At 40.9% G+C, this 26765-nt stretch overlaps 1 protein-coding gene across 3 annotated transcripts in view; it reads right to left on the reverse strand.

The window, feature by feature from the left end:
- Positions 1 to 26765, reverse strand: part of atrx (ATRX chromatin remodeler) — a 238029-nt gene that overhangs the window by 210023 nt on the left and 1241 nt on the right. The gene's annotated exons all lie outside the window — the stretch shown is intronic.

Raw genomic sequence — 26765 nt, forward strand, 5'->3', positions numbered from 1 at the left:
TAAGTGATTTATGCTGTAAAGTCAAGTATAACAGTGACATGCAGACCTCCGATATTATGTCTCTACTATTAAATGCTCATTTTTACACTGATTATGTGGATCTCTTGATCAACTGGTACACTCTTCGTCCCATAGGTACCAGTTAATAAAGGTTTGCCATACAACAAAATCTACTCATTTGGATTTCACTTGAATCCATTGGCAAAAGTACTATTACCACCTGTAAAAGCGGTAGTTAATTTACAGACTGTGAAGGCGCAAGTTAATTTGGACAAAATTTCACGTCTAAAATTTTCTCAGTTCACACATTTAGACTCAAAACAATGAAGCATGATAGTTTTACAATTGCTCTCAATGCAAAATCCAGTTTGGTGCATTATCTGAAGTATGAAAGACAACGTTCAATTACAATGATTGCTTTTACTCCTATGCCACTGCTGCTGAAGTCATGTTGGTGGAGAGGAAAGATTTAAGAATTGGACATAGCAAGGTACATGAGGGAACAGTTTGATATAAAGAAAGAGATGTGACGTAGTGGAGATCAAATAATATTTTGTTTGGCATTTGTCAGGGCAAGTCACAGAGTACAACCTGCATCTTAAATATGTGCACTCAGCATGCATGCTGATGTATACATATACACTTTCCTTGGTCATTTTGCCCTTTATTACTCTTTTCTGGACACCAGCTATCTGTTGGTTCCAAAGTGATAGGAGGTTTACAGACGGCAGCTGAGATGAAGACAGCTTTGTAATGAGCTCTGGGAACTCAAGGCGATACATGAGGCACAGCGAAAAACAGATAGTACATGCTCCAAATCACCTGTGTCATAGCCTTGGTTTTATTTCATACCTCCCCCTTCTTCTCTTCAATGCAAGTATTAATTACCACTGTTTTGCATCACTTCATATCCATGGTGCCCTCTCTTTGCATTTTATCACTACTGTCTTCTCTCATTTCCCCACATATTTTCCTTTTAATGAGATGGAACACTTTTGACCCAATGTTAATCCAGGTTTCCAGCACCCTGCCACATCTGTGACATGCTTATTCACTCAAATTCATTTTTCAGCATAACGTCTACTTTAGCAGTGTCTCTCAATTCAGGCCCTTAGCAACACCTGCAGCCTAACTTAACATTTACCCTTCCTTCAACCAATTTTAATATGACTGCTTCACATCTGTAACAATCTTTTCCCTCCATCAATCTCCAATCCGCATCTGCTTCCCTTGGAGTCTTCCATTTCAGACTACCCCAACTGCATTCTATTCAAAGTCCCAAATGCTTAAGTGTTCACTCACTCACCACCAAATTTACTCACCTGTTACTTCAATCCTTTCTCCTCCTTTGCTCAAATTAACAACTCTTTGGTCACCGAACCACAAGCGAGAGAGCAGTGGAGCACTGGATTGCAGCACATTACAAAAGGCAGGCACTAAACCAGTTAGTAGTAGACAGGACAGTCCAACATAGTGGAACAGAGGGAGTTCAGATGCACGGTTCTCTGAAAGTGGAGTCACATATAGACTTGACAGTGAAAGCGGCTTTTGGCATACTTGCCTTCAGTCAGGGCATTGAGCATAGAAGCTGGAAAGCTATGCTGCAGTTGTACAGGATGTTGGTGAGGCCACACAGAGTATTGCATTCAGTTTTGGTCACTTTGCTATAGCAAAGAGGTTATTGAACTGGAAAGAGTAAGGAAAAATTTACAAGGATGCTGCCAGGACTCAATGGTCTGAATTGTAGGGAGAAGTGGACAAGCTGGGACTTCTTTCTTTAGAGTCCAGAAGTCTGAGGGGGTGTATAAGATCACGAGAGGCAAGGATAGGGTGAATGCACTCAGTCTTTTTCCCAGGGTTGGGGAATCAAGGACTTGAGGACATCAGCTTAAGGTTAGAGGGGAAAGTATTAAAGGGAACCGGAGTCGCAACAGTTTTACACAGAGGGTGGCACACAAATGGAATGAGCTGCCAACAGCAATGGTTGTGGCAGGTACATTAGCAACATTTCGAAGGCATTTGCACAAATATATGGATAGGAATAGTTCAGAAGGATATGGACAGAGTCCGGGGAAATAGGGTTAGGGTGGATGGACATTTTGGTCAGCACGGACCAGCTTGGGTGGGCCAAAGGGTCTGTCTCTGTGCTGTAGGACTCTACTTCCAAACTATTGTGACACACTGGGATGGATTGGTACAATAGAAAGAGGAAGTCAATAAGCAGTCTGTGCTGAAACAAGATTGCAGACCTTATGCCATCTACCAAGAAACACCAGCATCAGGCATTACGAGTGAGGAAAATCAAACAAAAAGGGTAGACAGTTTTGCAATTTGCCTTGCTCCATTATAATGCAACATGAAGTAGCAGGATTGCAACATATTCAAGAGTCAAATCAATCTGCAAACATTGATGTTAATTGTGACAGCAGGTCCATGACCACAACTTTGCATACAAAAGCCGTTTTCTGATTTTCTTCTCCAATAAAGTATCAGTACCTTTTCACTAAATCATCACAAGTAACTTGCTCTCATACAGCACAAAACAATTTTGTACGATAACAAGGTCTGACTACAAATTTCTTGCACTAAAGGCAAAATGGAACTGAATGTAGAGAATTTGCATTTTCTGGTCTCTGGAAATATCACAAAATGCCAAAGACAACTAGTTATTTAATAAGCTCCCACAAATAAGTGAGGTGAATGGTAGTAACAACGGAAAACTCCACCTTTCCTGAAAAGTGCCAAGTGATCTGCATTCATCTGAAGCAGGCCATCCTGGTATATAAAAAAAAAGCTTCAAAAGTGGACCACTTTCTCAGTATTGCGCCAGAGTGCATTGATTGCATCCTCAAATCCAAGAGCAAACCCCGAACTTTCAAACTCAATGAGAGAAGGTAGACAGACCAGAACTGTTGAGGGAGGATCATTGGACCCAAAACGTTAACTCTTGATTCCCCTTCACAGATACTACCAGACCTGCTGAGCTTTTTCAGCAACTTCCAGTCTTCATTCTGATTTACATCGTCCACAGTTTTTTTGGTTTTTACTCACTGTGCTAAATTAGCGGACTCTGTTACAACATGCAGAATGGAACCAAATCAGCCTACTTCTGTACTTACAGCAACTAAATTAAAATCTTCAAAATTGATCCAATGGTTCCCAACCAGACTTCTGAAAAGCCAACTACAGAATAATCAATTTCCAATACTGGTTTGTACCTTAAAGCTTTTCAATTTATTAAAAAGATAGTAACTGTAGCAGAGTTAAATTAAGCAAAATAATCTAATTGGTCTATGCTTTAAATGCAAAATATCCATTCATGTCAACAGTTAAAATAAAAAAACCTGTCCACTTTACTTAAGTAGTTTTGACAATCTGTTGTGCCATAGGCAGAGATGATTTTTTTTTGGTTGATTTTCTTGAAATGTCGATCTGGGTCATTTTTTCAGTTCATTTAGATAAAGTCAATAATACTGTATTTAAAACGACTCTGAGCATTCAAGAGCTACTCATGGAAGGTTAAACATTCATGCTTTAACATCAACAGGTAGAATCTCGAAAAAACCCACAAGCCCAAACCCAATTCAAATTCTGACCACTACCTGAAGACTTCCTATCTCCTCCATGATGTCGCAGTTACAATTCAACATTTGTCATCTGCTTGAGCACAAAGGTCTTTACCAGACTTACTGGAAGCAATTCCCAGGTACTGACCTCGTTAATAGCCAACTTTTAAGATGTGTTTAAACAATGCTCTTCCCCAGCGATGAAGCAGCTGCAGAATCTTTTGAATAGGATCTGCAGTTAACACCCAGGCCCGCTCTCATGAATAAACAGAAGCTTGTTTGGTTGGTTTCCCTTTCAACACAGGCTATTACCCACAGTTCAAAAGCCATCTTTAGCTCTCAGATCCTGGTTTACAGTTGAAAATCAAAGTCAATTAAATAACATGAAAACAATGAAAAGCCAACAAGATTACTAACTCTCAGCAAATTCAATGATTGGGAGGGGGAATTTCAAGCACAGTATTGAGCATACAACTTGAGTGCAAGACTTCTCAGTGTAAAAGGGTACATGTACAAGTTCAGTATAATGGTGCTCTTAATATTCAGGTGGTTGAAGAATAGCATAAATTCACTTCCCAGGCTCAGGAAAATGGGCACCTACATGATCGTATGAAACGGCAACAGGCATCCAGAAATGTAGCCTTGCAACAAAATAACTCTTTATTCTGCAGTCCTTTTGTGAAGCTATCTTTTCAAACTTTGCTCCTGCAATCCAAGTACTAGAAATGTCTCCTTGAAATCTAATGATGATGAATGCAATTAAGCTACTTATAATCTTAATACACTGGGTAGTGCTATGAAGCAGTTTTTGCACAATGCACCGCCCTGTGGGTGAAATGTGTATTGCAGAAGATATTCCAGCATTCCAGTTAAACAAAGGATGACCTTGCTGTAACTCAAATCAAGTTACTAATAGAGCCATAGAGATGTACAGCATGGAAACCGACCCTTCGATCCAAACCATCCATGCCGACCAGACATCCCAACCCAATCTAGTCTCACCTACCAACACACATCCCGGTCTCACCTGCCAACACACAATTTAAAACTCTCACCCTTGATTTAATTCCTAGCTCACTACATCACACACCCTTTGAGACCTCGATAACCCATTCTGATCGAGACTAGATCAGTTAGTGGCTTGGTCATCTCGACATGACCTTTAATGTTGGGATTTCCATTTGAATGCAAGGATTTCCAATGCCTTGCGGAATAATATCCTTTCATTTAGAATAATAGGGTGGTTATTAGATTAGATTAGATTAGATTACATTACATTACAGTGTGGAAACAGGCCCTTCGGCCCAACAAGTCCACACCGCCCCGCCGAAGCGTAACCCACCCATACCCTACATTTACCTCTTACCTAACACTATGGGCAATTTAGCATGGCCAATTCACCTGACCTGCACATCTTTGGACTGTGGGAGGAAACCGGAGCACCCGGAGGAAACCCACGCAGACACGGGGAGAACGTGCAAACTCCACACAGTCAATCGCCTGAGGCGGGAATTGAACCCGGGTCTCTGGCTCTGCGAGGCAGCAGTGCTAACCACTGTGCCACCGTGCCGCCCACAACTAATTCATTACTTCACCTATGTGACTGTTTCTACAGTTGCCAAAGCAACAATGTGTGAAATTCGCAGCCAAAACCTCACAGGTCTGCTTTCCTCCTTTAAGACATTCCTCAAAACCTGCTTATTTGGCAATGTTTTTGGTCACCTGACCTAATATCTCCTTTTCTGGCCATATGTCTAAAGTTCCCAATAATATTTTTGTGAAATTATAAGCATGATAATAAAACTACAAACTGTTCTTGATTTGGACATTATCTTCAAATCATCACTGTTGCTGAATGAATAATCTATAATGTCTCTTTGCCAACCACATTGTGAGAGCACCTTCACCACACAAACTGCAGCTGTACAAGAAAGTCAAACATCACCGCCTCCACAGGCAACAGGGCTTTGGCATTAATCACTGGTATTGTATCCTTTCGCTCTTGGAACTTATAGTTTTCAATATATAAAATAATATAACAAGGGACTATTTTAACCATTATGCCCATGCTAGTTCTTTGCCTTATAAGTATTTGAATTATATGTATTCTTCAAACTAGACTTTTATTTCAAAATAAAGTAAATCCTGCTTGTATGTGTTATAATATACCTTTGTGGCCATGACTTGCTGGGACTTGAAGTCTGACTTTCTCAGCCAGAGGTATGGACAATACCATACTGCCATAATATCACTTCAGGCTTAGAGATTTTGATTCTGGTCATATCTAATTGGTTATTAATTGGAATTTTCAGTCCCAGAAAACCAGGTTGCATGGTCCAGTGTCTGCCCAAAACGACTCACCTAGTTCAGTGACTGACCTTTTCTCAACTTTATTTAATGGAATGGAGGTCACAGAAACCAACACGTTTAACCGGATAAAGATGATTTTTGCCACCAGTAGTTTTTAACCACACCCAAAGAACAGGTGTAATAATGTTTTACTTTTCCAAATGGGGGGGGGGGGGGGGGGGGGGGGAGAGAGGGTTCTAGTCAGTCGGCAAACTCACTTGACTGGATGGCTAGCATGCAGAATTATGCCAATTTCTGGAGATTACCATGAAAGGCTTTCCTTCTCAACATTTTCCCTTGCTTGAGGTGTGGTGACCTTCAAGTTAAACCATCACCAGTCACATCTCCCTCATCTCTATTGAGACAGCAGCCCTGTAGTCCAGCTGGACTATATTTACCTTACCTTCATAACCATATTTGCTATAGATTAGTCCAGCAAAAGACTATAGTACAAACAGAATACAGAACGGGAAATGAACTTGCTTGCATTCATTAACTGTAAAATGAAACTTCTGTAATTCAGTACGAGGTTACAATTCTAACTTGGATTTTCATTAAGGAAATTACAGAACCACTGGCTTGACATCAGTGGTAATGTCATCCTGCTTCTACCCTCAGTTGAAGCAAAATATTCAGAGACACAGTGCAGTTTTACCTCCATATTTATTCCGGGCCCTGGAGGGAGAGAGAACAAATGCCCATGTGCACAGGGATAAGAGTTCATGGTCTTCTCTGGGACAGCAGTTTCTCAATGAACATAGTAATTTTTCAGGAAGGAACATCCAGATAAGGCAACATACATATTAACTCGGAGACCATTACTATTGATACGCGTTGATTGTAAAGACTGAGCCATCTGCTGCTACACAATGAATAACTATCTTCACATTATGAATACTTTTCACCTTGTTAACTGATGTTACATACTGAATGCTACCTCATCTTGTTAAATGGCTCTACATAATGAATGCTTTTCCACCTTGTTAACCCATTACTCCTGCCTCCAGCACCCCATTGTTACCTGCAAGGTCTTATCTGATCTGAGTCATGCGCAGCTGAAGCTCTTGTTTCACAAAACACAGAACTTAACTGTGTTTCCCTGCCTGCTTATACCCTCTACACATTCTAGGTAAAACAAGACACTAATATTTTTGGAAAATGTTCAGATAGCCAAACATCTGAAAAACAATGTAACAGTCACTGGGAATTTCTGAAATATGATTAAACAACCTTGCAGAATTATTTAAAGCAGCAGAGAGTAACTAGATGCAATGGAACGAATGCAGCAAACTGATTTCAGAAAATATTTGATAAGTCTGATAATGTTCCTCCTTTAACAAGGTTATGCTATCCTTGGCTATTTTTTCCAGAGAAATGTAAAAGCAGCGATTCTGAAAAGTCTGGCTTGGATGGGTTTTAGAGCCAACTTTATTATAGCTAGCAGATACTGCCTCAGGCAAAAGGCTTTCAAGTTTTTAAAGGAAACTTGAGTGGCCAGTTCTCCCAGCTCAGCTTTTCTCTGGTTTGGTTTGGTTTTAAATCGTCTGGCTGTTCACTAAAACCAATACGTTTTGAGGCTACGAATCCAAGAAATAGCTACATGGAAGAGGGTGTTCCATGCTGTCATCTCTCTCTCTCTCTCTCCAATACGACCCAGTGTTTGATTTTACCTTTTGTGCCAAGGGGTGCTTATGGGGATTGTTGCAAGTATTTGGAACAGCATCATTAAACTTGAATAATCTATTGGGTTTCAACAAGTTGTTAGGTTGTATTCCGTTCTCTTTTGTTTATGTTTCATTCAGTAATCTTGTAAATAAATTGTTTAAAACTAAGCAGTTTGACCAACTGTATCTCTCCTGAAATATCCACAATACACCTGCTTAAAACAACTAGAAATGTTTGGTCTGGGCCACTTTCTTGAAATGTTTTGAGGGTGTCTGGCCTGCTCCATAATAATAAGCTATCACAAAAACATTATAGCAACAGACAGGGGTTACAGAGTCCGGAAACATGAAATACCATGGTTTGAAAGATGGTTACAACGCAAATTTTGTAGAAGCTCTTTGGACTGGCAGAAAGTGATAAGTGATGCCCTAAATATATCTGGACTGGCACCTTATACATAAATAACTTTAATGCAAACTGGGAGGACCATGCAACAGGTCCATCTCAATAGAACAGCAACAGAGAGTCAATTCAACCTGTTTCTATCTGTCTGAGCTAGAGTGTGACATCACAGGGAATCAGATGATTGACAAAGGGTATCTCTTCTGTCTCTTTTGATTGGCCAAGTGGTTTAAATCAGCTGACTTTATTGTTGAAGAGTACTGTTAGGATACTCAATTAAAATATTTAACACCCTAATTAAAGGGAGATGGCTGGGCAGTTGCAGCTGAAGTATACTGAAACCAAACACTGCTCTGATTCCATGGTGACATCTTCAAATGCTGGCTGCTTAAGAAACTTTGGCTCAGTTAATTAATTGGGCTCAGAAATGCCTAGATGACAATATCTCAGAGAGGGGGACAGTTATCTGGACACCACTACAGCAGAGTCACACTCCTCAGATTGATTGCATCAAATTTGATCATTATCAGGGTCAGAAGGATGAAACTGAGTGAAGCAGATAATGGGATCCAGAATTTATGAAGAAGGGCCTGTGCCCGAAACGTCGAATCTCCTGTTCCCTGGATGCTGCCTGACCTGCTGTGCTGTTCCAGCAATAAAGTTTCAACACTCCAGAATTTAGACTTACAGGAATCTCAACCAATGCCATTGCCCTAAAGGTGCAAGACCCATGCCTCTTATGTGGACAAAAGGCACAAAACACAGGAATTATAGGCAAACTGACCAAAGTGCCATTCAAGTAGGGGGTGGAAAAGAGAAATATAGTAATCAGGGATAGCACAGACAAGGGAATGGATACTACTCTCAGCTGGATGGAAATATGGAATAACAAGAAAATTAAGTCATTGTTGGGAGTTATCTATACAGTTGTAGAGATCTACAGCAGAGAAAAAAGCCCCTTTGAGCCATTGTATCCGGTCAAAAATAACCACCTAATTATGCTAATCCCATTTACTAGCTTTGCATACCTTGGCATTATAACTGCACATCTAAATATTTAGAGGGTTTCTGCTCATCATCCTTACTGGTAGTGAGTTCCAGATTTCCACCACAACAGGGCGAAACGGTTTTCCTCACATCTGAATCTTCTGTCCTTACGTTATTTCATTGTAAATTAAAGTATAAATCATGAAATAATGGAGGTATGCAATGGGCCACTACAACTGGTGAGAGATTTGAACTGGCATTCTTACTGGTGAAATCAAATCTTTCAGCAGTTGTAGTGGGCAAGGGCAACAAGGAAGACAAATTTGCAGACTGCATCAGGGATTGGTTTCTTACAGCTGTACATTGTGTAATCTCCCCGGAACCTTGAAATTACCAGTGTGGAAACAGGCCCTTCAGCCCAACATGTCCACACCAACCCTCCAAAAAGAGTAACCCACCCAGACCCATTCCCCTTCCCTGTTACTCTACATTTAACCCTGACTAATGCACCCAACGTACACATCCCTGAACACTCTGGGCAATTTAGCATGGCCAATTCACCTAATCTGCATGTCTTTGAATTGTGGGAAGAAACTGAAGCACTCAGAGGAAACCCATGCAGACATGGGGAGAATGTGCAAACTCCACGCAGGCAGTCACCCGAGGCTGGAATCAAATCCGGGTCCCTGGTACTGTGAAGCAACAGTGCTAACCACTGAGCTACAGTGCCGCCCACTTATCTAGGAATTTGTAATGAGCAAGGATGAAGATGAGACCTCACAGTTAAGGATCCTCTCAGGATAGTGGTCATAACATAGCAGAATGTCAAGTTCAGTATGAGGGAGAGCAACCTATGTCTTAAGGCAGTGTTCTCAAATAAGAGCAATTACAGAGGTATGAAGGAAGTTTAAAATGGAAGTTTAAGACAGTAGGGGAAGGTCAGTAGATGATCAGGGGCAGACTTTTTAAATCAGATATTTTGTAACGCTCTGCCAAAATTTATTCTGGTCAAAAAGGTCACTGGAGGACGAACTTGGTTAACAAAGGCAGGCAAGAAATTGGGCCTGGGACAGATCTATCACAACCTTATTGGGTTACACTAGATTTGAAGGACCAAATGGGCTCTATTTACCTGCATTGTTATTTCTGACCATCATTTCCTATAATACACTGTTCTCCAACCTGGATTGTACCATGTATGATTTGGTATATATACCAAAGCTTGGTCACTTCCCATTGTTAGTTTAAACCAGTCTCTACTTCCTTAGGTACACAGTTATCAAGAACACTAACCCCAGCACGGTTCAAGGGTAGGCTGCCCCGACAGCATCGTGACCAACATTCCCCAGTACTCAAAAGTACCCAAATCTACTTTGCCTACAATCTTTGAAAAGTGTTAATCTTGTGACCTGTCAATGAGCACATTGTTCAAGTAATTATCCAGAGATTATGACTGAGGATCTCCTCTTAATGATGACGCCTAGCTTCTTAAACTAAGCAGAACCACATTCTTTATCGTACCTATGTCACTGATACAGACATTAAATCATGACAGCTAGATCTGCTCCTACCCAAGTTTCTGTTCAGTCCTCAGCAATGTCTTGGCACTCATGCAGCTGTACAGAAGCATCCATTCCTCTCAACTATCCCTGACTACGAATATATTCATTTATACTCTCCCTATATTTCCCCCCTCAACCCAAAACTTGAAAGACCTCACAATCCTAGGGGTCTAACCAACCAGCTCTTTCATTCTACAGACCTTTCTTTCATCAACACGGTGCAAAATCTCAATCTTAGACATTTCCAAATGTTGAGGTTCCCACACTACAAATATATTACCTCCCTTACTAATGCACATATCAGTCTGTATCTTACTAACCACATAAATCAGAAGCCATAGGAAGTGCACAGCACAGAAAGAGTCCAGTCACCATATCTGCACCATAAATAAACAGCTGCCCCTTCTAATTGCATTCAATATCTGGTCCATAGCTTTGCAGCTTACACAGCTTCATGTACACTTCCAGGTTCTTTCTGAATGAACTGCAGTTTCTAGCTCAACTAATATTAAGTAGTGAATTCCAGACAATCACTACATCTGGCTAGAAAGGTTTTTCCTCATCTCCCCATCAATCGTTCCACAAATCACCTTAAATTTGTGGTCCCGGATAACTGACCACACCACTAAGAGAAACAGATGTTCCTTGTCACCCTATCCAAGTCTCCCATTATCTTGTACAGCTCATTTACAATCATCCCTCAGCCCCCTCTGTTCTAAAGGAGACAAGAAAATCCTAGCTGTTCCAATCCTGCCACATATTTATAATTTACAAGCCCTGGCAACATTTTTGTAAATCTCCTCTGTACCCTCTCTAGAGGAATTATATCTATCCTGCTACCCAGTGACCAGAATTCTATTAAAAAATTCCAGCCATGGCCTAACCAGTGTCTTACATATTTCCAGCATTACATCCTTTTGTATGCAATACCTCATCCAATGAAAGAAACCATTCCAAATGCCTTCTCTACTATCTTATCTGTCCTTTAGGGACTGGTGTGTCATCCCGTTCTCCCCCCCGCCCTCAGACAAAGCAAAACGCTCAGAGACACAGTGTAGTTTTACCTGCACCTTTATTCCGGGCCCTGCAGGGAGAGAGAACGATCGCCCATGTGCAGAGACATGAGTTCTCAGTCTTCTCTGGAAGAGCAGTTTCTTAATGAATTAAATAGTCATTTTACAGGGAGGAGCATCCAGATAAGGCAACATATTGATTAGGTGACCATTACAATCAGCAAGTGTCAACGGTAAAGATTAAGCCATCTGTTGTTACACAAAGAATGTTCTTAACCTTAACTGACTTCACAATGAATACTTTTCACCTTCTTAAACTGACCTTAGATACTGAATGCTTCCAAAATTGTTCAATGGCTCTACATAATGGAATTTTTTCCACCTTGTTAACCCATTACCCTTGCCTCCAGCACCCCATTGTTAACTGCAAGTTCTTACCTGATCTGAGTCATGCTCAGCTGAATCTCGTTTCAAAGCTCAAAACTTGACTCCCTTCCCTACACACATTCTCATTCCCTCTTTTTATCATTTCATGATAACCAATGGCATTACCAGATTTTCCAAAATTCTGACAGCCAGTATTTAAGTTATGATACACAGCATACAATGATTATAACAAAAAATTCTAGTCTGTTACAGTAATTAAAGTTTGAAGAATCCTCCCACGTGAAAAAATAATTCAGCAGAAAGTTCTTAAATCCACAGTCCTTAGTGACCACTCCATCCCCTCCAAGTGGAGTAGAAATGAGCCAGTTCTCAAAAATCTCAAGTCCAACCTGAAAAAAAATTCAGTCTGTCCTTGTGCATCACTCCATGAAGAAATCCGATTTCTTCATATGGGCAGTTAAATACAAATCTTCTCACAAACTTTGAATACTTAAGCTGATGAGACTTCCATCCTCCCGGAATGCTTCAGATGGAGGATACCAGTGCATCTGATTGTGCAGCAACTGTAGCAGCAGGCTAGGTGAACACAGCATTCTTTGCTCCTTCTGTTAAATGTAACAAAGCCAACTGGCTATTGTGATGTTAGCTTGATCAGTGAACCTTCATATCCCTTAAATTACAAGGTACAGTTAACGTGGTTTAATGTTCGTAGGGAGGTCACTGACAAAAAGTGTACCGACCTCCTCTTCACTGTTGTTAGCGTCTTCACTTTTCGTGCTCATGACCAGGGAGCTGACTGAATCCATTGGATCAGGTTGTGGAGGGGTGGGCGGTGGTCCAAAAGTGTGCTTTACCTGTGAATGGAGAAACTCTCGAGACCATGTTAGCTACTGAAAATATTATTGCATTTCCTCTTTCATTCCTTCCTTGCCAAGGTGGTTATCAGTATGAAGACAGTTACAGTTAACGACACTAAATTGGTGTCTGCTTCTGCATCACACCATGGAGAAATCTGATTTCTTCGATATTCTTTGAATTCTTGAAATCTATTACTCTGTTCACTATTTATGAAATTATCAAGTTTTATACAATCCATAAACTTCTAAATTGTACTGCCTAAACAATTCAGTCAATTATAACCTGGGGGACCCCATTCAGGTTATTCAAAAATTATTTTCCTTTCACAAATTAATACTTGGCTATGTGAAAGCTGTCATGAAAAGTATTTCAGAAGTCTGGAACAGCAAGAAAAGATCAAAATGTGCTTTAGCAGTTGAAGAGGCAGTTTCAGTTCAGATTTAAATCTCAAATATTCGTGGGAAACAAATGCTGAATATTTTAAAATATGTTCTCCAAATAGAACAGTCAGAATGACAGTGGAAATTTGGTAGAGATCAACATTCTTTGAATTTGCAATACGAAGGGGGCCAATGAAGCCTTAACAATAATTAACAGAACTGAAACCGCTCAGCCTCCAGCTTTAACATTCTCTAAAATCTTAAAACATCAAACTCAATATGCATTCTGCTTTTTGCGAACATTCTGCATTAAAAGCAAAGATATTATTATACATACTCTCATCTGGTTAAAACATGACCACAGACCCAACTGTTTTTTTTAAACAGGCATTGTAGAATTTCAAACAAATCAGGGGCTCAAGGCACTCAATTTGTTTTAAGGTTACAAGTTTGATAATTTTAAAAAGGACATAACGTTGTACAATTTCAATGTAAAAACAAAATCTGCCCATTACATAGCCCATAAATCTCTCAGAATTAAGTTCCTAATTCAAATAAGGCAGAACAGTTACTTAAAAGTGTTTCTGAACCAGTATTTTAATAAACTAAAATTTTTAAACATCAAAAACTCTCAGCATGGCACAATTTACATTGAAATTTTCCTTTTCCAACCCAAGTATTAGTACAACCTTAATTTCAGTGTTTCTCATTTTATTTTCCATCCTCTCATTGAAATTACCCTTATAAAAGAGAGAAAGTCCTCGCAGCGGACCACATGGCACTGCAATCCAAGACACACACTTCCCCAGAACAAAGACTCGCACAGTCTCAAATTTCACCATTAGGGGACTTTAACCCCTTTCTCACTTTACTCTGCATGGGGGCTCAAGCCTCACTGAAACCCACCCAGGAGACTCAAACCCCAGTACTGCACAGAGCACTCTAACCTCAAATCACACCCTCTTTCTCCCCTCCCCCAATGCAGCGCAGAGGTCTGGAACTTCTGCCTGCCAGCACGCGAAACTGTATCTCGCAACTGAACTAATTACCATTTGAGGAATCCGCAGAATAGAGTGTGATCGAGCGAGGAGACTGTCTCCGGCACACCAGACTATCGAGAGAGACCAAGGTTTAAAATCTTACCTTGTGCGCCCCGCCATCTCGAAATACCTAATGTTCTGGGCGATCGCTGACACCATTCAATCGTAACTATTCATTTGGATCCTGCCAACTACGCCAATATTGTTGCCTCGATCCCCCCTCAGTCAAAGCTCATACCCGATAAACATTCTCAGGTGGACACCGTTTCAGCTACCTCTCTCAATACTCTGATTAATGTATATTCTATTGCTTTGTGACCTCACATATAAGCTTTATGCTCAATCTTTAGAGGTATATTTGCCACTTTCCATCCACTCAACCAGTGATATCACCCTAGTCATTCTCTTCACAAACAAGCACTTAGCCTGCGAATTTCCCTATCATGCCTCCCACATTTAAGTCTAAATTATATACATGTACCACAAATGGCAAAAGACCCTATATGGAGCCCTGTTGAACACCACTGGAAACCACTATACATTCTCAAAAACATCCAGCAACCATTATCCTTTATTGCCTGTTGCCACAATCCTCTGTATCTGTCTTTCATTTTACTGACAGATTGGTCATGTGATCTCGTCTATACTCCAGTAATACTGACCACCTAATTAAAAAGTAACAAATATTACATAAAAACACACTGAATACGGAAATACTAGAGGGACTGACAGACCACCTCTAAAAAGGTGGACAAATCACCACGTCATTTGTATATCAGGTATTTTTAATCAACCTTTTCAGAGGTGTTATTACACACTTGTGGAGCAGATGGTACTTGAACCCAGGCCTCCTAGTTTACAGGTAACCAGATGAATTTATCCTAGGCTGTTAAATGAAGCCAGGTCTATAAGATAATGATCAGGATGCTCAGGGTGAATATAAAGCAGCTGTTCCCTGAGCTGAAGGGCCAATAATAAAACAACATAACTTTAACCTGAAGAGCAGATGTGGGTGGGAGGGTGTTGCTAAATATCTTTTCACCCAGAGGATGGTGAGCATCTGGAATGCACTGCTTGGGAGATTTGTTAAGCAAGAAACGACTTTGGTGAGCACTTGAAATGTCATACTATTCATGGCTATGGGACATGTGCTGGAACATAGGATTACTGTTGATTTATAGGTTTTTTTGTCACTGCAGATCCAATGGGCTTCTTCTGTACTAAATGATTCTAATTATTTGGCCTCTGTTCACAGGCCTCCAAGTCCTGCCATACCTCACATGCATCAAGAAAGAATTAAAAAAACATGCTATTTCCCTCCTGGCTTCCTTTAATAGCTTAAGATACAATACATCTGGCCCTGGTGATTTATGCACCTTAGAGGTAGTCAACTCCTTCAGTACTTTCCTTTTCATTATCTAATATTTCTCAGTAACTAGAATGTGTGCATCATCTCCTTTCTCTGTGAACAAAGGGAAAGCATTCGAAGAACCAAGTCCCCATTTTACACATCAATGCGCAAGTTACCCTGCATTCCTCAGTCATCCCTTACACTTAATGTACTGGTAAAACATATGGATGTTCCTCAATTTTTCTCCCCTAATCTCCCTTTCTATACTCCTCCAGACTTAATAACGCATTACTTTTTGAGCTGCCATAAGATTTGCTTTGCTGCTTTTTTAACCTCTAGGGTTCTGAATAACCAGAACAGTATCACCCTTAGTTTGTAGGGACATGTCTACACTATACCTGTAGAATCTCTTTCAAACACCGTCAAATGATTGTTAATCACTCCCCTTCAATTAGTTCCAACCAGTCCACTTTTACCTAATCGTCATAATGCAATTAGATTTAATATCATAATCTCCTAAAACACAGTCACCCACTATTACTTCATCCACTTAGCCAACATCACTTTGTAAGACTAAATCTAGAATTAAGCCTAGTCTTGTTGGACACAGGTTGTCAAAAATAAACCTCTTCAATACAGTTAAAGAATGTTACATCCTAACATTTAATAGCTATTATTTACTGCAGCTTTACTGTATGCATTAAATGCTGATATCACTAAGAACTGAAAAGTTTTTTTGCAAGCACTTGCTGGCCAATCAGCTTACCAAACCATGATGTCACTTTTTTGTCAAACTGCCTGTGTACTGGCTCCAAGCAGACGAAGTGGTGCACTCCAAGAATATACAGGGGAACCTCGATTATCAGAAATCAGATTATCTGGAGGAGATCTTGAGGTCCCGTCAGAAACATTACAAAGACCTGTGTGTCCAACATTGATCGCATCTTTTGTTTACAGTGATTACAAGTGCTGCTGAGAACAGTCCAGAACTGATGGAAGCTCTAAATCACTGACCTCCCGCGCCCTCTCTCCACACCCCCCCCCCAACTTTCCCTGGATTTCTACACAGGCGTGTACCGTAAACCCCCTTCCCCAGAATCTTCCTAACACTGTCCTGTAAAGGTGGAATCTGTCAAAGGTTGCAGTAAAAAGTTGGTGTGCGTGTGTACACACAATTTGGAAACTTACCCCCCCAAAAGGCAGTAGCAGCAGTCTTGTTGTTGGTGTCCAGTCCGGCTGCCCCCGAGAGGGGACGGGGGCAGGCAGGGAGCAGTTTTGGGGGTAGGCAGGGGCTTGCGCACGCTGTGCTGCTGCTAGTCTTCTGACCGGGGAGCAGACTTAATAGAAAACTCCGATCCCCAGAAGAAAGGCAATGAATCGATTAACCGAATAATCAATTATCCGAACGAAATAGGGCCCGCCATCTCGTTTGGATAATTGAGGTCCCTCTGTATTAGGAAAGGAAAAGCAAATAGTACACCACCTTCAGCCATGAAACCAAACTCACAAGCCTTCCACTATGTGCTAGTTGGACTCAATGCAGGCCGTATTCATATTACCCATGATAAGTCCTCTGACTACATAAGTAAGCGCTGTACTGAGGATAGCTTGTTGTTTAACCCTGAAACAAACTTCAGATTTCAAAATTAACCAAAACAGTAAACCTTAAATGCAAAAGGCTTAACAGATTTTTTTAAAAAACGGAGATTAACCCTCAAAAGTTTCCAAGACCTCCGCTGAAACTATGCCTAATAAAGAGAAAGTGAGGACTACAGATGCTGGAGATCAGAGCCAAAGAGCATAGATTTATGCTCGTAAATGTCGATTTCTCCAGCAACTCGGATGCTACCTGAATGGCTGTGTTTTTCCAGCACCACACTCTTTGACTCTAATCATTAAAGAGGCTAGCACACTGTCAAGACTGCAAACTGAAAGAAACAGTTAAGTTAAATCAACAAACATGGTTTAAGAACGAGTGAAGGGCAAGAGTTGAGTTTTGTGAAACAAGAGGTCCAGCTGAACACGACTCAGATCAGATAAGTACTTGCACTTAACAATAGGGTACTGGAGGCAAGGGTACTGGGTTAACATGGTGGAAAAGCATTCATTACGTACAGACATTTAACAATGTTGGAAGCATTCAGTACGTAAGGTGAGTGTAATGAGGTGAAAAATATTCATTATGTGAAGCCAATGAAGGTTAAGTACATTCATTGTGTAACAGCAGATGGCTTCATCTTTACTATTGACACTCGCTAATTGTAACGGTCACTCAATCGATATGATTGTCGCCTTATCTGGATGTTCCTCCCTGCAAAATGACTATATAATTTATTGAGAAACTGCTGTTCGAGAGAGAAGACCACGAACTCATGTTGTGCACATAGGCAACTGTTCTCTCCTTGCAGGGCCTGGAATAAAGATGAAGGTGGTAAAGCCATACTACGTCAGAGCATTTTACTTCGACCGGGGGGGGGGGGGGGGGGGGGGGGGGGGGGGGCGGGGAGGACGGCAGAGATGTAAACTCTGGAGTTTGAGTACTGTAAAGGGAAACCATCAGGAAAGAGGGGAATGTGTTTACTGTGTTTAGAAATCTTCTAACAGTTGATGATCTGGAATCTGAGCTTCAAACACTGCGGCACATCCGGGAGGGGGAGAGTTACCTGGACACTTTGTTTCAGGAGGCAGTCACACCTGGGAGATTAAGTTAGTGAACAGGGACATCAAAGTGTGACTGTAAGTGAGGCAGGTAAGGGGAACCTGAGTTCAGAAGTGCAGGAGCCTCAACCCTTGACCTTGTCCAACAGGTATGAGATTCTTGCTCCCTGTACGGATGAGGAAAAGGGCTCTGGACAGGATGAGCCAGCTGACCACAGCACCATGGTGCAGAAGACCATTCAAGAGGGGTGAACAAAAAGACAAGTAGTTGTTATAGGGGATTCTATAATTAGGGGGACAGATAGTATCCTTTGCAAGCCGGATCAGGAGTCTCACATGGTGTGTTGCCTGCCCCGTGCCAGGGTGCGGGACATCTCCGACTGACTTGAAAAGATATTGGAGCGGGAGGGTGAGGATCCAGTTGTTGTGGTCCACATTGGGACTAACAACATAGGCAAAGCCAGGGTGGAGGACCTGTTTGGGGATTATCAAGCACTAGGAAGGAAATTGAAGGACAGGTCCTCAAGGGTCATAATCTCCAGATTACTGCCCGAGCCATGTGCCAATTGCCATAGGGATAAGAAAATTAGGGAAGTAAACACGGGGCTAAGGGATTGGTGTGGGAAAGAGGGATTCCACTTCATGGGGCATTGGCATCAGTTTTGGAACGGGGGGGGGGGGGGGGGGGGGATCATCTGTACCGTTGGGACGGTCTCCACCTGAACCGATCAGGTACCAATGTTCTAGGGTGGTCAGTCGGACTTTAAACTTTTGAGTTGGAGGGGGGGTGAAAGCGACAGGGAGTATGGAATTAAATGGAAAGATAAGCAGTAGGATAGCATGTGTGCAGGCGGATTTAAACTTAAGGCAGACTGGGAATGCAGCAAAAAGGAAGGATAACTTAGGACATCTTATGACTTCCAATATCTCTAATGATAAGAAAGTTAACATTAAGGCACTTTACCTGAATGCTCGTAGCATTCGTAACAAAGCAGATGAACTAATGGCACAGATAATCATGAATGATTATGATGTGGTAGGCATCACAGAGACGTGGTTGCAGGGGGATCAGGACTGGCAGTTAAACATCCAAGGATTTTCAACTTATCGAAAAGACAGGGAGGCGGGCAGAGGTGGCAGGGTTGTCTTGTTAGTTAAGAACAAAATTAAATCTATGGCACTGAATGACATAGCATCGGATGATGTGGAGTCTGTGTGGGTGGAATTGAGGAATCACAAAGGCAAAATAACCATAATGGGAGTTATGTACAGACCTCCTTACAGTGGTCAGGACCAGGGGCGCAACATGTACCGGAAATAGAGAAGGCATGTCAGAAAGGCAAGGTCACGGTGATCATGGGAGACTTCAATATGCGGGTGGACTGGGTAAATAATGTTGCCAGTGGATCCAAAGAAAGGGAATTCATGGAATGCTTACAGGATGGCTTTTTGGAACAGCTTGTCATGGAGCCCACAAGGGAGCAGGCTATTCTGGACCTAGTGCTATTTAATGAACCAGACTTTATAAAAAATCTTAAAGTAAGGGAACACTTAGGAAGCAGCGATCATAATATGGTAGAGTTCAGTCTGCAGTTTGAGAGAGAAGGCAAAATCGGATGTAATGGTGTTATAGTTAAATAAAGGTAATTATGAGTGCATGAGAGAGGAACTGACAAAAATAGACTGGAAGCAGAGCCTAGCGGGGAAGACAGTAGAGCAAAAATGGCAGGAGTTTGTGGGTATAATTGGGGACACTGTACAGAGATTCATCCCCAAGAAAAGAAAGATTATCCGGGGAGGGATTAGACAGCCATGACTGACAAAGGAAATCAGGAAATGTATTAAAGAAAAAGAGAGATCCTATAAGATCCTATAAAGTGGCCAAGAGCACTGGGAAAGCTACAAAAACAAACAAATAGAGGATAACAAAGAGAGAGATAAGGGAGGAGAGGATTAAATATGAAGGTAGGCTAGCCAGTAATATTAGAAATGATAGTAAAAGTTTCTTTCAATACATAAGAAACAAACGACAGGCAAAAGTAGACATTGGGCAACTTCAAACTGATGCTGGAAGCCTAGTGATGGGAGATAAGGAAATAACTGGAAAACTTAAGAAGTACTTTGCGTCAGTCTTCACAGTGGAGGACATGAGTAATATCCCAACAATTAAAGGGAGTCAGGGGGCTGAATTGAGTATAGTTGCCATTACAAAAGAGAAAAGTGCTAGAAAAGATAAAAGGTCTTAAAATTGATAAATCTCCTGGCCCCAATGGGCTACATCCTAGAGTTCTGAGGGAGGTGGCTGAGGAAATAACGGAGGCATTAGTTGAGATCTTTCAAAAGTCACTGGAGTCAGGGAAAATCCCGGATGATTGGTAGATCGCTGTTGTAACCCCCTTATTCAAGAAAGGATCAAGACAAAAGATGGAAAATTATAGGCCAATTAGCCTAACCTCGGTTGTTGGTAAAATTCTAGAATCCATCATTAAGGATGAGGTTTCTAAATTCTTGGAAGAGCAGGGTTGGATTAGAACAAGTCAACATGGATTTAGTAAGGGGAGGTCGTGCCTGACAAACCTGTTGGAATTCTTTGAAGAGGTGACAAGTAGGTTAGACCAGGGAAACCCAGTGGATGTGGTCTATCTAGGCTTCCAAAAGGCCTTTGATAAGGTGCCACACGGGAGGCTGCTGAGTAAGGCGAGGGCCCATGGTGTTCGAGGTGAGCTACTGGTATGAATTGAGGATTGGCTGTCTGACAGAAAGCAGAGTTGGGATAAAAGGTTCTTTTTCGGAATGGTAGCCGGTGACAAGCGGTGTCCCACAGGGTTCAGTGTTGGGGCCGCAGCTGTTCACGTTATATATTAATGATCTGGATGAAGGGACTCGGGGCATTCTAGCGAAGTCTGCCAATGATACGAAGTTAGGTGGACAGGCAGGTAGTACTGAGGAAGTGGGGAGGCTGCAGAAGGATCTAGACAGTTTGGGAGAGTGGTCCAGGAAATGGCTGATGGAATTCAATGTGAGCAAATGCGAGGTCTTGCACTTTGGAAAAAAGAATAGAAGCATGGACTACTTTCTAAACGGTGAGAAAATCCATAGAGCCAAAGTACAAAGAGATCTGGGAGTGCTAGTCGAGGATTCTATAAAGGTAAACATGCAGGTTGAGTCCGTGATTAAGAAAGTGAATGCAATGTTGTCATTTATCTCAAGAGGGTTGGAATACAAAAGCACCATTATGCTACTGAGACTTTATAAAGCTCTGGTTAGGCCCCATTTGGAGTATTGTGTCCAGTTTTGGTCCCCACACCTCAGGAAGGACATACTGGCACTGGAGGTGCCCAGCGGAGATTCACACGGATGATCCCTGGAATGGTAGGTCTAACATACGAGGAACGGCTGAGGATCCTGGGATTGTATTCATTGGACTTTAGAAGATTAAGGGGAGATCTAATAGAAACTTACAAGATAATACATGGCTTGGAAAGGGTGGACACTAGGAAATTGTTTCCGTTAGGCGAGGAGACTAGGACCCGTGGACACAGCCTTAGAAGTAGAGGGGGGTAAATTCAGAACAGAAATGCGGAGACATTTCTTCAGCCAGAGAGTGATGGGCCTGTGGAATTCATTGCCGCGGGAGTGCAGTGGAGGCCGGGACGCTAAATGTCTTCAAGGCAGAGATTGATAAATTCTTGATGTCACAAGGAATTAAGGGCTACCGGGAGAATGCGGGTAAGTGGAGCTGAAATGCCCATCAGCCATGATTAAATGGCGGAGTGGACTCGACAGGCCGAATGGCCTTACTTCCATTCCTACGTCTTATGGTCTTAAGTTGTGATAAATGCAAAAAAACTTGGTTTATTCTACTCTATCATCTCTTCTACACAGGAGACTTCTGTACTGTTAAAACTGGACCTGCAGCACCCAGTATTTGTATTTCAGTAAAAGAAAACCTCATTAAAATTAGGAAAAAACCCATAGAATAAGATCTATCAAACCAGATTTTAGACCAGAATCTGATTTGCCAGCTATAAACAATAGCTATGATCATAATACTGTCCACAACACTCTGAAGACTCTTTACCTCCTACCGATAATTTACTTTGCCTACCTTGGTTTTCACTTTAAATCTAGCTACAATACATTCCACCCCCTCATCTCCAAATCGTCAATATGGGTTTAAAAAGTGAAGACACAGCACTGATCTCTGTGGTACTCCAATAATTACAACTCGCCATCCAAAAACGTCCCGTTTACAACTTCCTTCCAGTTAGTATATCAATTCTTGATTCACATTAATATGTTAACTGCTGAACCATGGGCTATCTTGTGCATTAACTTTTGATGCGGTGATGTAGAGTTACAGTTATATAAGACAGAAACAGACCCTTCTATCCAACTTGTCCACACCATCCAGATATCCTAAATTAATCTAGTCCCATTTATCAACATGTGGCCCACATCCTCCCCAACCTTATTCACATACCCATCCAGATGCTTTTCAAATGTTGTAATTGTACCTGCCTCCATCATTTCCTCTGACAGCTAATCCCATACACTCACCAACCTCTGCATGAGCAAGTTACACCTCGGGTCCCTTCTAATCTTTCCCCTCTCACCTTAAGCATATATCCTGTAGATTTGACTCCCCTATCTTGGGGAAAAGACCATGATCTTATGAACCTCTATAAAGTCACTCCCTCAGCCGCTGACACTCCGTGGAAAATAGCCCCAGTCTATCCTTCCTTTTAGGCTCAAAGTAAACCACATCTATAAATTCCCTTCCACCTACTATGAATGTTAATGCATGCAAAAAAGCTTAAATCAATTAGTTAAAAACTATTTCCCTTAAGTTCCGGTTCTACCTGACCATATTTTCTAAGCATCCTGCTATAACCTCCTTAATAATGAATTCTAGAATGTTGCAGAGTCTATGGAATTTTGAAAGACTATTATCAATACATCTACAATCTGTACCACTACTAATGATCCTAAAATGCATGCAAACCTGATCTGGGGACTTATCAGTATTTAGGTCCAACAGCTTTCCTTGTACCTTTCCAAAGTGATGGTAATTAATTTAAAGTTCATCCTATCACAATTTTCAATTATCCATGGGAGGTTTTCCAGATCTACAACCGTGAAGAAATACTAAATGCAACAATCTCAGCTGATGTTATTACTGAACAACTGAAATCCCAATCAGGAATTTGGCTTGAAATATCATAGTTGTTTCTTTTCTGTTTGAATGAGGTGGTATATCATTGACACACAAGCACATAATGTTGTAATTTTGTTTAACCAAATCTAAGTTTAGTATAGAAGCTCAAATTTTGAAACACATGGTAAACTACAATTCTATTAATTCAAGCAGCACTTTGCTTACTTAAACGTCAGACAGAATTCCCTTCCACGGTATCTGACAAATGACTGCAATTTCCAATCACCTTTTCTCAAGCGCTCATACAACAGTGTAGACTTTCTGGGCTCCAAATAACCCTTCGGGTTTTTCCAAATGCTGATCTGGAATGTTAAAATCCTTACACTGAGCTAATCCATTTCTTAACTTTAAACAATCTCCCTTCTTTAGGAGCAACTTTCTCATACATCCAGCTCCAGCCAAGCCTTCTGCAAAAACAAAGCTTTTCCAAGCTACAGGTGTTTCTCTGAAACAAAAAGCAAAGAAAAATCAATCTGACCTTCTAAACTGAAAACCTAATGCTTGCTGTTAAATACTAATGTAGACAAATTCCCATTAACCTCCACAAACTACACTCACTTTCTGAAATAATTCATTGCTATAAAAATGGCAAGTTAATCATTAAACCCCTTCAGATAACAAAACTCATGACAGTTCAAATCCAAACTCTACAATTATATTATAAACATTAAAATCATACCTCATAACATGACACTGTTCAAAGCCACAGCACTTTCATCATTTTTTTATCAACGTACAAAGAGTCATTTGTAATTTAGAGAAAGAAACAAAGCTAACTGATGCAAATGAAACAACAGGAACATTACATCGAGACAAATTGCACATTTGTGATAGGTTCAGGAGAGTTCTGAGTAGTAACAAGCCTCTGATTGGTCAGAATGCATTAAAATGCCACGGGGAATGAAACAGAGAGAAGCAAAGAGACCTCCAGAAGCTAGCTATATCAATCTTTCTATCTTCCCTTTCGGCTATAAAGTTTGTGTACAGTTTTCTGTAGGAAGAGCAGATAAACACTGAAAAAAAGTCATTTTAAACCGAAAGACAACCGGAAAGATCTCGGAGCCACTAAGCAAACAGCAAGTCCACTCATCACTGTGCAGATAATGTCAGGCATCAAAGAATCATAAAACCAACCTATCTACGTTTGCGATTTGGACTGGTGAATCAGAACTTAGTTCTATTTATGACTTTTTCTCCCCTTCCATTCATATTGTGTTTGCTTATCTGTGTATGTATATAAACACAAGAGAAGTTAAGAGTGATTTTAAAAACAGGTAAAGTTTAAAGGTACATAAATTTCAAAGCCTGTTTTTTGACGATAACCCTCAAAAAATAATGAGCTGTTTTTACTATTACAAAGTATGATTCACTTTTATTCCAGGTAACAGTTAGTCAGAGCTGGAAATGTGTTGCTGGAAAAGCGCAGCAGGTCAGGCAGCATCCAGGGAACAGGAGAATCGACGTTTCAGGCATAAGCCCTTCTTCAGGAATGGTTAGTCAGAGGCAACTTGGGTATTTTGGTAGTTTCATTAAATCTTTACATTTGTCCTGACTGGGTATAGTGAGCTTTCATATCCAGCATGCTGGTTCAGTGAGTTGGGGCAACCTTATAACTCTACAACTCTGAAGAGAGACGAGTAATGGAGATTAAACCTCACTACTTAATGAGTTATACCTAAAGTATAAATGTCCAATTTTATATCCAAAATACTCAATTTATCATTGCTACCTAGAATAAGCAGCTTTCATCAGGTTGCTTCAATAAACTTAAAAATATACAATTCATTAAAACCAAGAGCCTATGCTTTAAACACTTGGCCAAACTGGTTATCGGCCAAACTGGTTATCAACCAAACTATCATGCAGGACAAAAGTACTAACTCTTCCATACCCCTCTCCCCCACCCACAGGACAAGACAACAGTTCTGCGCAGAAATTATGAATGGAAATACAGGCATAAACGCAGCTGAATAGGAGTCCAAACTAAGAGTAATATAGATTGCTTTCTCAGAGTTCTTTCAGTTTCTTGTCGACAGGATCATATTCCTTCATCAGGAATGAAGGACATATGCCCGAAACGCTGATTCTCCTGCTCCTCGGATGCTGCCTGACCTGCTGTGCTTTTCCAGCATCACATCCTCAACTCTGATCTCCAGCATCTGCAATCCACTTTCTCCAAGGATCATATTTCAGTCAGCCAGGTGGCAGGCCAAATGGACACAGATCCTTTTAATGAGTTAACAGTTCACCTTTCAGAGTGTATGAGGAGATCAGACATAGTGATCCACAGAGCTCTGATTATCAGCAAACACAGTACTTTAAAAAATTTCTCCAACTAGTTCCCTTTAAAAGACTATATTGCCATCTAGGGAGTAAAGGGGTAGACATTTTACCCCTTTCCAGCTTATTCCAACTATTCATAATTACTTCATGTATTGAATTTCATCGTATATTACAAAAACACACTGACTCAGACCAGAGGCTGTTATTAGACAATGTTCAGAGTTTTGGATGGGGCTCAATCTGTTTAGATCAGAGCGGTGCTGGAAAAGCACAGCAGGACAGGCAGCATCCTAGGAGCAGGAATATCAACGTTTCAGGCAAAAGCCCTTCATCTGGCTCCATTTGTTTGCCTACCAATTTTACTCCATTAAACATCCTCTTGTTGCTTGTGTAAAAGCATTTCTCCCAAAGTCGCTCAGATTTTTTTATAATTCTATATTCCTTTAGCTTTTGCATTCTAGTAAACTACACGGCAAATCTTTTGCAACTAAAGCTTCCATTTTCCAGTTCTCTCAATCCGACAATGTGTCATCAACATCAATCTCATAAACAGCATTATGCCAACATAACCTTCAATACAAGTACACCCCTCACTTCACCTAAAGTATATTATTTTCACTCTCATTAGGTAGCTATATTTGGTGATGAACTAGATTACACAAACGAATAATATTCAAATATGCAAGAACATACAAGGAATACACATCAGTAACAACATTCCCAAATGACTAAAAGAAAGATAAAAGCAAGCATTTAGTTGATCCTTCTGAAACAGCTTGTAAACAATTCCTCAGAGTCTGGTGTTCTGATATCAATAAACAAACTCCACAACTCAGAAGCAGGATATGTTAATAAGTGAACTTTCATGGACTCCAACTGAAAAGAAACGATGTATGCTTCTATTCCGTAGGGTGAAGGCCTTCAAGACCTTTAACATTGCGCCTAAAAATACATTCAGTTGAAATGTTACTAATAATTTAAAAGTATTCTACCCAAGGTGAAGGTTACTTTTTTTTGTTCTCACAGTTGACTGCAATTAAGTTTCG

This window comes from Chiloscyllium plagiosum, unplaced genomic scaffold (genome assembly GCF_037043375.1).
Source record: "Chiloscyllium plagiosum isolate Xiang-an unplaced genomic scaffold, Cpla_swu_hap1 HiC_scaffold_11, whole genome shotgun sequence".
Taxonomy (NCBI): domain Eukaryota; kingdom Metazoa; phylum Chordata; class Chondrichthyes; order Orectolobiformes; family Hemiscylliidae; genus Chiloscyllium; species Chiloscyllium plagiosum.